The sequence below is a fragment of the Vicia villosa genome, unplaced genomic scaffold, assembly GCF_029867415.1.
Source record: "Vicia villosa cultivar HV-30 ecotype Madison, WI unplaced genomic scaffold, Vvil1.0 ctg.002015F_1_1, whole genome shotgun sequence".
Lineage (NCBI taxonomy): Eukaryota > Viridiplantae > Streptophyta > Magnoliopsida > Fabales > Fabaceae > Vicia > Vicia villosa.
In genome coordinates this window covers 79,246-91,961 of record NW_026705812.1, presented here as the reverse complement: position 1 = coordinate 91,961, position 12,716 = coordinate 79,246, and the positions used below count along the sequence as shown (strand labels likewise).

General features: G+C 37.0%; 1 pseudogene; it reads right to left on the bottom strand.

The window, feature by feature from the left end:
• Positions 1 to 5,620: 5,620 nt before the first annotated feature.
• On the bottom strand, positions 5,621 to 7,169 carry LOC131637504 (arogenate dehydrogenase 1, chloroplastic-like; annotated as a pseudogene).
• Positions 7,170 to 12,716: the final 5,547 nt, after the last annotated feature.

The window sequence follows — 12,716 nt, the reverse complement described above, 5'->3', positions numbered from 1 at the left end:
AATAATACAATTACACAATCCATGGTATGATCACAACTGATCAACGCTGTAGTAATGGATTCCATTTACCCATGTACTAACCTTAGGCACACTCTTCCAATTGAGCGATAAAGTAATACTTACACCCTTTACCAACTGCTTCCTTCAAGAACCCAATACTCATATTTCTATACCATTGAATTCCAATTGTCTGGCTCCTCTTAGGTCACACCAGAATTACTCAACACGCTACATTCTGCTTTTGCTGCACTATCCTGATTACTCATTGCAACCATCATTATCAATTAGACTTCTAGGTTATACCCAACTCTGGCCCTCTTTACTCATTCGTTCAAGAATCATTCTTTACCATCCATGGTTCTAACTCACCACTCGTCAATACTTACTCGCACTCAAAAACAAATTCCTGATTTACTTCATCTATTAAACATTCCAACTATGGAAATGAGTGCACATCAGTAGTTATAATTACATAGCTCATCATCCTCAATATACCATTTCTTACAAGATAGCTCAACAGAGTCCCACTCTTCACTAAGAATGAAATCAACTTCGTCCTTCGTAGAGTATAATCCTTCATTTCAATTAGAAATCCACACAATACCTTACAACATCATAAGATTATTATAGCATCATGTAATATCAATTCTTCTTCTTAACTTCTCCGAATACCCACTCGTTAACTACGTACAACCGTAATAGGATATCCATCATCTCGGCAATTATTCAAAAGGTCATAATCCTTTGGCACGACATCCTTACGTCCACGAGATTCTAAACCCAACATATAGATAAACACATATTCTCCATGTAGAACCCCGACATATTAATTCTGACTGCTCACGAGTAGCACTCATAACACCACTTTACATCATACTTTCGCTGTACGACTACGACTACTCGTCTTAAGTCACCGTCCAATGCTTTGCACTCCTTCATATTCACTTCTTCTTAATTTTCCACAATATGGTGAGTGGTCATTCTCACATCTCAGCATTCATCACATCTTATACCATTAAGGTAACAAGCAACCTTATACCATCTATATGATTCCGCCTATTATCAACAAGAGATTAAGGGTGATCAAGTCCTCAATTTGTCAATAGATAGCCGACAATCATATTTAAGCATAGACCGTTGTTACTACATAATAGCGTCTTTTCCGAGTTTGCACCCAAACTCAACAACATTGTCATAGTCTAACAATTCTCTATGGTGTCCTTCTTCTAGAATATTCTTTTTCAGCTCGGTAACATCTGGAACACAACTGCGACTTCTAGACCTCATTACACCATCCTCGTCAATTCTGAATTCACCGTCTTTACCTTTGCAATCCAAAGTCGACTTATCGATCAACTCAGCATCAGCTTTCTGACTTTCTCTATTCCCGTCAGGAATACCATTAGTCAGTTTCAGTATACCCAATCTAACCTTATCAGGAGCACTTTCACATACCAAACTTAATTCTCTGAATTGTTCAATTTAATCCAACTCTTTCTCCATCAGCATCGATCTTTTTAGAGGTTCCCTACTCAGTGCATTGACACAACATCTTCCTCACCAAGATAATAATCCAAGCAAAATCTAACCATGTCTATTGCTTCACATTAAGTCCTTGCTGATCAAAGGGGTACTCCAGACTCTTATGATCACTAAACACTTCGAACCTCGAACCATACAAATAACGTCACCGCAACTTCAAACAAACCATGGCTGCCAATTCTAAATCATGAGTCAGATAATTCCTTTCCTGCGCTTTTGATCGTCCGACGCATAAGTTACTATTTACTGGTTTTACATCAATACACCATCCAAACCCATCAACGACGCATCACAATATACCACAAATGGTTCCAAAGTCTATTTCACTTTTTCTAATGATTCCTTCATCACTCAAATCCATCAATATTTAAATCATCTTTATCCGCTTATTTATCAACGACATATTCTACTCGACTTCGTTCCGAACAATCGCGGTAATAAGCATTCCTATTTCAACACTGGTCTAGGCCTCTTTATCCAACATCATAATATCTCCTCATAGGACCACTCTATGGTATTTATAACTCTTCCATAAGGTATAACATAATCTCTCCTCTTCATGAGTTCAAACGGTACATTAATCCGACACTCAGAGCTCAAAACATGTATGTTCCCAATCGTTACTCAAGATACAATACCGACACCATGCAACAAAACTCTATACGACATCTCCAAAACTTCTCAATTGGCACATTTAAACTCTAAGATTGCTTCTCAACAAGCCTCCTCATTATTCCTTTATTCTGTTTAACTCTGACACTGACATCCCATGCCGCACCAACGAACAATCTAGTTCTAAGGACAAGAGTAACCGTAACTTCACCTCTTTCTAACATCATCATGACACAATTAAATATGTTACAGCTGCTGCAACCATTTTTATAACAAAGTTCATCTCGTTAGCTTTCCGACGCTTCAAACGGAACTCAAATCGGGTGTCTAGAACTCCAGTTATGAATTTTCGAAATTTCATAACGATTCAGCAATCTTCCTGCGATTTGCTTACGGAAATGCTGCTCCAAAGCTCATTCTTTTCAAATTAATCTCATTATTAACATCATCTTATCACATCTCTTCGCTTCCAAACTTCTTATAACTTAAACAACACATTTCATCGCTGAAGTTCGATTTCTGCAACATCCTGAAACCAAATTCATGTACGCCATCATCAACCTTCTTATCCTTGAGATCATACTCGTCTCTTTGCATTACTCGCACTTTAAAGCATTCTCAACAACATCGATAACCTCTACTATCATCTCAATTACGTACTAGTAATCCTATTGCATGGTCTACGACAATACTTCCTTTAATCACTGCTTCAACAGCGACCTTTCACACAGGCTACTCACACGACAACATCACAGTACGTCAGTAGCACTTGAAGCCTCACAACTTCGAAATTCCATTTCTCAGAAATAACCATCATCTACTCCGAGACACTCCAACTGAATAACGACCACAGTCTTCAGCCCAAGTCACCTTCACTTCAGAAAACAATAAGTCTACACTCTTGTACTGCTGCCCTACGCATCACTCTAACATCTTGAATCTGAGACATATCCGAGAAGCATAGCTTCTCCCCCACTAGTCTCAATCCCACTTCTACAGGCAAACAATTAGAACACACTGAGTACCGACAGTGTTTCACACACATGTCGCATACCGAAAGGACATTAACAACAAGACTCTGGTCACAAGGACCAACTATGCTCTGATACCACTATTGTAACACCCTTCTAAAACCCCCACGGAAAATATAATAAAAATTCAGAGTAAACATGAAATACAAGGATGTCACAACTTCTTTAACATAAAATACTATAGTCATTTGTCATGCCACACGAGGAACCATTTAACATAAATACAATTCATGTTCAACACAGCGGATTATAATTCATAACATTGCATAATCATCATCATTCATGCAAGTTCTCTAATACAATTATAAACAACAAAGACCGACATAATAATTCGTCTCTAAACTAGCGTTCCCCAGTGTTACAATCAGAGCATGACTCGACACGAACTAAGGGCTAGCCTATAAGCTATCTTCACCCAATCAAGACGCCGCTACATCCTTAATCTGAAATCATCAAAGTAAGGGTGAGTTTCATTCGAATTAATAAGCATTATGCAATCATAAGCAATAAAATCTCATAGTAATTATCATCCACTCAATCATACATATAATCAGAATTATTACAACAAGTAAACATCAATCCAACAATATTGGCCATCGGCCCACAACTCATCAATTATACCAATGATCAAGTTATATTAACAACATATTCTTAATACATCAATCATATAAACACACCAAGGCATAACACTGAATTCCATCCAATCATGTTATAACCAATGCATATGATTAAACTGACACTATGCATGTGGTACCATACATGGGATATACCCATCCAACTGATATCCTCATCACTGAGATACAGTTTAACCAGCACCGATTCCACACACAGGGAATCATGCTCACCAAATATCCAGCACCGATTCCACACACTGGGAATCATGCTCACCAAAATATCCAGCACCGATTCCACACACTGGGAATCATGCTCACCAAAATATCCAGCACCGATTCCACACACTGGGAATCATGCTCACCATTTTATCCAGCACCGATTCCACACACTGGGAATCATGCTCACCATTTTGATCCACTTTCATCACCGGGATCCATCACCAAAAATGTATGCCAATGAATGCAACATATAACATGCTTACAACATCACCAATTCGATGTAACACATCGTCTCATTATCATCACCAAATCATCACCAATAAGCATGTATATATTCTTAGCATTCATACAAACATATCACACATACATTCACCACAGTTCACATGTTAATATTAAAAGTATATTAACATTCATAAATCATCAATCATCACCACGTTCATGCATCGTTACATCTAACCTCATTGCACACAATGTAACCAATTATCAAACAACCCAACAAAATAATCACAAAACATGTATTCATTTACGACATGTTATAAACCAACATCACCCAATGAATATCACAATCTCATCACCAATACAGAACATGCATCAATAGTCATGTATATAAGCACATATACATATACTATCTTTCAATTCATTAATAATTAAATCGAGTTTAAAAAGTAAAGTTGGATATTGTCCATTTTATCAATTCATCAGATAAAGCATCTCATTAGCTTCGCAACGCCCAAAACGGCACATAAATCGGATACTCAGATCAAAAGTTATGAGTTTTCAAAGATAAAACATTTTTAGAAAAATGCTGCAGGAACGGGGTTGTCCCTACGTGGGAACCGGTTCCTGGCAGCTTCAAAATCTCGTCTCTGGTTTTTACTATGGGGAACCGGGTTGTCCCTACATGGGAACCGGTTCCCAGCTACCCAGAACCCATATTTCTCTGTTTTTACAAGGGGGAACCGGTTCGTCCCACATGGGAACCGGTTCCTACGTACCTGCACAGCAAAAATCACCATTTTGACAGCTTTTACCCTATCCCATAACCCCAATTTCAGGTACATACGAACATAGCACACAATTACCATCAGTTTGCACATCATAACATATTTCAGACAAGTTTTATACAAGTATTAACACATATAACATGAATATCAACAAAATCATGTAATTCATACAATTCATCAAAACCTAACATAAATCCCAAACCCGACACGTACGATTGAACTAGATAACAATCCTAATCAATCATACTACCTACAATCACATAAGGAATACTAACCCGAAGAATCCCCCCCTTACCTCAGAGTCGAAACTTCGAAGGTTCTCTTCCCCTTTGGCTCTTCTCACTTTCACGTGTTCTCCTTTCTTCAGACTCAGTTCCTGCTTCTGCTTCCTCTTTTTCCCAAATTCCTTATTTTATGAAAAATAAAATAAAATATTATAATGGGCTTGCTTAGTCAACACCCCCTCTTCTGCTAATCACCACTCTAGGCCCAAATGCCAATATCTCATCATTTTCCATATAATTCCAAATAAAAATACTAAAATTCCAATTATTTAATTTAAATCCAAATTAAATTAATAAACTGAAATTATGGGGTGTTACACGTCCAATTTCAGTTTCTCTAAAACTCTTCCTGTGGTACGTGTGACAAACTATGATCCAGCGACATGCCAATCATGTTCAACACATGATATTTCAACCATTCGGCACCCTTTCTGGAAAAAATGTCAAGAAACCGATCACAACTTGACATTCTTGATTCCATTATTTCTACTCTGACTTTATCAAATAAAAAAGGAAGACCCATCCACCTATTTTTCATACTTTCTGGCCCAAACATAGGGTGAGTACATAGAACGTCAAAATAAGGTGGCGAATATTGAAGAAACATTTTTCTAGGAAATTCTTTGACAGAAAGTACATCAACAAACAAAGTATTTATCTTCAACCTCTGCACAGGCAATGACTTAAGAACTTACTATGTTGAAAGAATTGAAGTGCAAAGTAAAATCACTTCTGGATGTTATTCAAAGAGATCATCTCCATCATTAAAACAGGAAACTCCCAATTCTTGAGCCACATTAGAGTAGTATGTTCTAGAGTATGCTAACACTTTATGGCCTTGACGTACAATTTTTTTTGCAAGGAATTGACCAAAGTTTCCAAAACCAATGATCGCGATCTGGAGCTTTGTGTTGTCATCAGCCAGGAAAGAATCATTTGACTATAATAACCATGTAGTTTGGCTTAGCAGATCTCTGCTTTTTTGGAGGATAACACAATGGCAGATCCATTATGGCTAGACTATGCCATAACATAGTTGTTGCTATCTTGTAAATTTTGGACCTTTCCGGTATTCTCAAACTATTGCTTCCTCACAACCATGGTTTTAAATTGCGGTTGCGGATGTGGTTGCGGTTGCAGTCACTGCGGTTGCGGCTATTGTAGTTGTTGCGATGCGAAATGCGGTCGTTGCGGCGTGAATTCATATTTATGAACATAAAATATTATATTTTATTATTTATTTTCGATTTCACATTTCTTCCATTTCCTCTCTAAATTTTCATATATATATCTCTTTAATAATTCGTCATCATTTTGAATATAACTAATCTTTTTAAAATATATCTTAAATCTACGATATAATTAAAAAAGAAGGTAGACCAAATAATTTTTACGAGCATTGCATAATCTTTTGCTGCCTGATGCGGTCTGATGCGGCTTGATGCGGCCGATGCGGTGTTATGATGCGGTCGTTGCGGTGTTATGATGCGGTTTTTATTGTGATTTGCAATCACACCACAATTGCGGCCTGATGCGGATGCGGCCACTATCGCAACTGCAATATTGCGGCCGCATTAGGTGATGCGGTCCGCAATTTAAAACCATGCTCACGACATCGTGCAAACGCGTAAACAGCTGTTTCCTCAAGTCCTCAAAAGCCAAATTCAATAACGATTCATACCCTTTAGTATTAATAGGAGTAGATTCCAACAACAACATATCCAAAACCTTACCAACAGTATGTGTTATGAACTGTGACCCTCCTTCATACCTATCATGATCAGCACATCTCATCTCCACCATTCTACATCCTTTTCTTCCGAATACATCAAGAAACTTCTCACATCTGGAAATCCTATGCATGGTTTTAAATTGCGGACCGCATCACCTAATACGTCCGTAATATTGCGGTTGCGGTAGTATCCACATCCGCATCAGGCCGCAATTGCAGTGTAAATGCAAATCACAATAAAAACCGCATCATAACACCGCAACGACTGCATCATAACACCGCATCGGCCGCATCAAACCGCATCAGGCCGCAAGAGATTATTCAATGCTCGTAAAAATTATTTGGTATATCTTCTTTTTTTAATTATATCGTAGATTTCAGATATATTTTAAAAGGATAAGTGATATTCAAAATGATGACGAATTGTTAATGAGATATATATGAACACTTCTAGAAGATATAGAATGAATGTGAACTCGAAAATAAATAATAAAATATAATATTTTATGGTCATAAATATGAAATCACGCCGCAATGACCGCAATCCGCATCGCAACAACCGCAATAGCCACAACCGCAGTGACCGCAACCGCTACCGCATCGGCAGCCGCAACCGCAATTTAAAACTATGATCCTATGCTCTTCGTTCCCAATTCAAACTTTCTCGTAAACAAACGGGAGGCAACTACAGCTACGACTTTCACTCTCAGGTCCAAACATAGGGTGTGAACAAATGATATCGAAATCGTTAGCCAACAACTCGAGAAGAAGGCTTTTGGGAAATTCTTTGACGAAAAGTACGTCGACGAGTAACGCAATGCGTTTGAGTTGCTAAAATGGAAGAGAAAGGGGAACATTATAAGTTGAAATTATTGAAGTATAAGGAGAATATCTTCGGGGTGTTCTTCGTAGAGATCGTCGGTGTCAGGGAAGAAGTTAACGCCGAGTTATTGAGCGACAACGAAATAATCAGAACTGAAATGAATTAAGAAGGTGTGGCCTTGACGGATGCAGGTGTTGGCGAGAAACTGACCAAAGTTTCCGAAACCGATTATAGCGAATGATGAGATGTTTGGTGGTTGAGGTGCGTTTCGAATTTGGGGAAATTGAGAGAATGGAAGTTTAGGGTTCAGGTGAGAAATGGTTGAATGCGACGGCGGTCGCTATCTCCACTAAAGTACCTAAAACCAGGAGCTCTTGCAAAACTCAGACACTCCAACAAAATCAAACCAACAGGAAGCTGCAAAACCAAATGAACACCAACTCCGTCGCCACCGCCACAGAATTTCGATAACGATGTGCCTTGCTTTGATCCAATTTCCATTAACCGCCCTCGTTGTCCGTAGAAATAAACTCTCCGCTGTTACACCTATTTTTACTGAGCATACATAAATATATTTGTTTTACATCTAGGTTTTAACTACATGTGTTGTTGTTCTTTATTTTATATCTTTTTAGGATTTTTCCTGCAAGAATAAGGTCTTATTTGTCTACACGTGATGATTATTAAGTTTTAAAAACGAAAAGTACTTTGTGTTTTAGTGTTTTGAAGATCCCAATGATGGTGAATTGATTTGAACTTGTATGGGGAAATTAACAAGTGATTGAATGATCCACAATAAATCACGTCTTTAGTTTAGATCAGTTAATGCAATTAAAAGGCTACAAAGAATAATTAATGGTGCTCAACAATCATGCATGCATCTTTTATTAATTTCTCTTGGGGAAAACCATATTTTTACCATATTTATTTATTAAAAAAAATTCATGCGCATCGCACCAACCAAAATTTCAACCCCAACATCTATTACCACATTTATAATTTAAAAACCTGGTTTAATTGCACACTTTGATGTTGTGTTTCTACGAGACCAAAACTAGTTGACTCTAGGAGGGTTCTTATTAAGGTGATTCCCATGCAGAATCTCACTCTCCATAATTCGTTCATTTATGGAGAAATTTCTTCTAGATGTTCAGAACTTTGGTTTCGAGTGGTGGCTTTAGTGGCTAAGTAATCTAAATGTCTAGTCATCGAGAATCATTTTCTCCACTTATGATATTGGCTTTGGTGTATTGGAGTCTCCTACATGCTTAGAAGAAACGTGTTTTCTGTAAATTAAGCGTGCTATTTGGGGAGTTTATAGAGGTGGAAGCATGGTTTTAAATTGCGGTCCGCAACCGCAATTGCACCCGCAATATTGCGGATGCGGTTGCCTCCGCAACCGCATCGGACCACAATTGCCGTGTGATTTCAAATTACGTCTCCAATTATATTTGAAACCAAATCAGACATTTTCAATCATGTTTCTTCAAGTATTTTTATCAAAAGAACAATATATTAGAATTTTAAAACTTAATTTACTAAAAAAACTTAAGATTAAGTGTTTTTATATCATTGTATTTCAAACATTCCCTATAAAAATTCACACCGCAACAGCCGCAATGCGCATCGCAGCAACCGCAATGACCGCAATCGCAACACCCGCAACCGCATCCGCAGCCGCAACCGCAATTTAAAACCATGGGTGGAAGACCAAATCAATGACCAAATCTATGATTGATAGAGATTATTGATAACAATTTTAGTTAGTGTATTGAATTCTTGAAAGTAGTTAAAATATGAAGATGTTGCCTCTATTTATCTAGTCTAGATGAATCTTTGTAATTCTTACGCTCTCTTTCATCCGGTTGAGAATTTGACCATTCCCTTCATCAGGGTTAGTGTGGCCTTTTTAAGGTGATGGTTTTTTGGCATCCTCGATAAGATAGGTTTCCTTCATAAGAGATCATGTTTAACCAAAAGGTGATTGTTGACCCAATTGGAGTCTCTTATCATATGTTTAGGTTTTGGTAGAGCATATCTCTCATTTGTTTGTCTTTTATAAGATTTCTTTGACTGTGTGGTATAAGATATTTAAAATGTTGAGATGGAGAGTGGTTTTTCCTATGAATCCTAGATTTCTTTTTGAGATTCATCTATTTGTATTTTGGTGGTAGAGAAGATATTAGAGTTGAATTTTATATGGTTTGACTTATATTATAGAAAAAAAATTAAATAACCAACTTTAAAAAAAAACTTAAAAAACCATGTTTTCAAAATAATTACCAAAATGTTTAGGTTTGGCAGACCCCCTAAGGGTATGCGCCCAACCAGTTGGCGCAAATCAACAAAGTTTAGGTGTTGTAGCCATTTCAAATGGCGCATACTCACAACCTAGCCATTCAAAATGGCGCATGCATGCTACCCTACTGTCATACCCCAATTTTTTACCTAAGATACCACCTCATATCATAGCATATGCATCATTTGCATCTCTAACAAATTGCATAGCTTGTGTTTGCTACTTGTGACTCAGCAGGATTTAAACAAGAAATCACTCATCAGTACAAGCAACAATCAATTAGGGTTTTGTTCTACCTTCATCTCAAATGAACCATCTTCATCAACAATCAACATTTGGTCCTCAGAGATTCATTTCAACAAGCTCAAAGGCTCTGAACCAACCAGATTAGGGTTTTGACTGAAGATAGTATACTCCTGACTTTTGCTCAGGATTTGACCTAATGACTTGGGATATGACTTCAAGACCCCAAGTGCATCATTTTGACCTAATCTATTGGCTAAAGACATCTCCTACACAAGGATTGATCAACAGTGAAATTTCAAGTCATCAGAATTAGGGTTTTGAATTATCAGGGACTGAAATCAGGGATCACATTTGGGAAACCCTAAAAATCCCCAGGGAGTCAATCAAAGATTTCAATCATCCTCTAATAATCCATATGACAACATCCAATGGAAATTGTGTCTCAATTCAAGATCCACAGTCATCAATTTCATCAGATCGACAATTAGGGTTTTTGACCTAATTCACTAAAACTAACTTTTTAATCAGAACATGGTGCCACAACTTAAACAATGGCTCAATATCCTCTAATGCTTCAATATGATCCATTCATACCATTCATTTGGTGAGGATAGCTTGGTTCATTTGAAATCTCCAGAAACGCGATTCGTCTGAAAAAGTCAACTGTACAAGATCACCATTGACTTTTGGGGAATTTTGGTCAACCATGACTTTTGAAGTTTTGAATCATTAATATATGATATATGAATTCATTTGATCAAGAAAATCAATCAAGAATCAAAAAGTCAAAAGTTTGACTTTCCATACTTAGAAAAATTCTAAGTGTTTTTCAATGGTTTTTTCCAAACTTTGGAAGGGAATTTCTCAAAATTTCACCTACAAACTGAAAAAAACTTCCAACATGAAAGTTGTAGATTTTTATCCAATGAACAACTTTGTCACATATAATTTTTTTCCAAAAGATCAATCATTTAAGAGATATGGAGCTTCAAAGTTGGTATCTTTTGAAAATTTCACTTAAAACTTCATTTTCTTCAAAGTTCATGGATCTTTTTCACCCATTTCCTTAAAGGTCTTGAAGAAACTTTCAACTAGGGTTTTGAAGTGTGTAATATGAGGTTTCCAAAATGTCCAAGAGCATGAAAAAATATGAAGTGTAGCCATGGTTTTGAATTTTGACATTAGTGAACTTTTCATTTGAAATTTCAAGTCATTTTGCCAAAGTTATGAGCCATTTTGCCAAATGATACAAATAATGATGCATAGATGCAATAATTGAAGATATTTTCTGATTTGAAGATCAAAATGGAAGAGGATAAGAAGCTAGAGAAATAACCATGGTTAAGTCACTTTTTAACCATATGCATTTAATGGTAAGATTCCTTTCTATCTCTTAAGTGCCAAATCACCAATCTTTGATCAACTTGCCAAGCTCTGCATTCAGAAGTCTTGGCCTATAAATAGAGGTGCAAATCACTCTTCAAATCACACCAAAACCTCACAATTATAGGTTTTCTCTCTTCTTTCTTGAATTGCAAGTTTCAAGTTTCAAAGTGAGGTAGAAATCCCAACCTCCAAACCTTTGAAGTTCTGAGCAAAGTGATGCTTCCCACAACTCATAAACACCATATGTGATGTGTCTGATCCATCCATATACCCCAATAACACTAAGAACTCAGAATCACTACCTCACTTCTCAAATATGCATAACATATGCCTTATCATGCCAATTTTCATTCAAGATCATTTCTGTCCAAACTAACACTTCCAACACCTCATACATGTCACATATGAACTATCCAAACACTCACATATGATCTGTAACCTCATAATCATCAAGCTCGATTCATACTTGAAGCAACTGCAGATCAGGTTCTATGGCCTTGCTCAGGTGAATTCAGTCTGTTCCAAGCATTCAAACATGTTCCATAAGGTCCACTGATGCTGTTCAGATCAAGAAACCATATCTGGAATCCTTCATTTGCAGAATTCGATCCTCAGTTGAGCCGTTTTTAAGGTAAGTGCTCATGAACTTCAAACTCTATCATACATGCATCATAAATGAAAAATTGAGTTACCATCTTGTTTCTGCACCATCACTGAATAATAACCCTCAATCAATTGCATCATATCATGATCATACACGATTTCACAATGATTTGTCATATTAGGGTTCTTCGTGTTCATCAGAAAATTAATCATCTTAGAACAAAAATAAATAAAATTAAAGATCACCATCATGTTCCTCATGAGAAACCGAGTAAGATAGACCCTTTACTTGATCAAAATAACACAGTTTCATTGATTTTC